We start from the raw sequence: 1,887 nt of genomic DNA on the forward strand, positions 1-1,887 counted from the left end.
GCCAACTTAGATCTAACAAAGAAAAAAATCTAAATTGCTGAATAGAGAAAACAATGAACTTAAAAAATCCCACTCAAAACTAAGACAATCCCAACCAAGTAATATATTCTGCAAAGTTTATTCATCCTCCAATTTAAAATAAATTATCTCCCAAGGAAAAATAATCACACTATCATGGCAATTTGATGAATAAAAGCAGATCCACTTTTTTTTTATAAACATTATATGTCAGAAAAAGGTAATAAGTGCTTTTAGAAAATGAGGAAATGCAGTAACTCCTATGTTGGGGAGCAGGCACCCAGAATGCTTCATGTTCCTGTGGCCTCTATTAAAGTATTTTTTCTATTTTTTAAAAAATATCTTTTTAGTTGTCAACGGAGCTTTATTTTATTTTTTTATTTAAATGCAGTGCTAAGAATTGAACCCAGTGCTAGGCAGGTGCTCTACCACTGAGCCACCACCCCAGTCCCTCTGTTAAGGTATTCTAATAGTACCTATTGACAAAAGAAAAGCAATACAGATATGAACACCATAAAACCCATCTCCTCAACTCTCTTTCTTTCTTTCTTTTCTTTTCTTTTTTTTTTCCAATTTAACCTCAGGAGAACCAGCTATAGAGTTTCAAAATCCAAGGATGGACTGGTCCCAAAACATTTCACCCTCTGTCCTTTCCCTGCCTTGGTCCTTTCTTGTTTTTCTACGCTTATGATCTTCTTCCTGAGAGGCTATATCTCAGCACTTTTTTCTCTGTTCACTAAGCTTTTCTCCACTGACCTGTGCAGTTTCTGTCTTCACCTTTGTTTCTTTCTTTGGATGCTCTTGGGCCTGTCTAAATCTAGTTCCTCAGAACCACTTTTCCTCTGATGCTTGGGCCGCTTCTCCTCTGTTTTTTCTCTGCCATCTTCTGGGTGCCTTTTCCTCCTCTGATGGAACTGTTTATGGCTGGCTGGATGGGCACTGGGATGATTTCTTGAGGAGAGGTGCTGTGAACGCTGAATTCTACCTCTTATGAACCATAATTATATTCTTGCTATATAAGGCTCATGGGCACTGGTTTCTTTGAGAAACAGTCCTTGGGGAACTGATGGTACTCAGAGAGTCTAGTCTCAGTTTGCCATCCTGAGCTGGTAAGCACTGAGGTAACTGGTTTCCCATTGTTTGTGAAATATTGCATGATCTTGGGTAGGTCTGGACAGTTCCAGATGGGAGTTTTTGATCAAACATTCTGTATCTGGGTCTGGAATCAACCTCTTCTCTGTACCCATGGGTTTCCAAATAGTTCTCTATCATCTTCCTGGAACAAGTCTTGACTCTAAGCCTCTGTCTTTCTGTGCTTTAATATAATCTTCAGGTTCATCTTGAAAAGAGTCATATGACTTCTTGGAATGCTTCATTAGGTTGACACAAAAGGATTCTCCTTATCAGGTTGAGAACTTGGTGCAGATATGTCTTCATATTTACTCATTAATTATATCAGATTTTTAGCGTGAACTTTCTTCAGATAGTGAGGCTGTGTAAGAACCAGGGGGCTCAAAATGGGAACTCACTTATGATTCAAACAGAAGCATTATTCCACAGATGCCTTTTATAAAAAGTATATGTCTTTGGCCAGGCATGGTGGCACACGCTTGTATTCCCAGTGGTTGGGGAGACTGAGGCAGGAGGATTGCAAGTTCAAAATCAGCCTCAGCAACTTAGTGAGACCCTAAGCAACTTAACAAGACCCTGTCTCAAAATAAAAAGGACTGGGGATGTGGCTCAGAGTTTAAGCACTTCTGGGTTCAATCCCCAGTACCAAAAAAATAAAAAAGAAAAAGAAAACAAACAAAAAGTTCAGTCTTTGTTCATTCAATGTATTTTCCTCTAGGAGGACAACCATAACCCCAT

The 1,887-nt window shown here is 39.0% G+C and overlaps 1 pseudogene; it reads right to left on the minus strand.

Moving 5' to 3' along the window:
* Positions 1-621: 621 nt before the first annotated feature.
* Positions 622-1,394, minus strand: LOC143412004 (lysine-rich coiled-coil protein 1-like; annotated as a pseudogene).
* Between the last annotated feature and the right edge of the window lie 493 nt (positions 1,395-1,887).

This window comes from Callospermophilus lateralis, chromosome 13 (genome assembly GCF_048772815.1).
Source record: "Callospermophilus lateralis isolate mCalLat2 chromosome 13, mCalLat2.hap1, whole genome shotgun sequence".
Lineage (NCBI taxonomy): Eukaryota > Metazoa > Chordata > Mammalia > Rodentia > Sciuridae > Callospermophilus > Callospermophilus lateralis.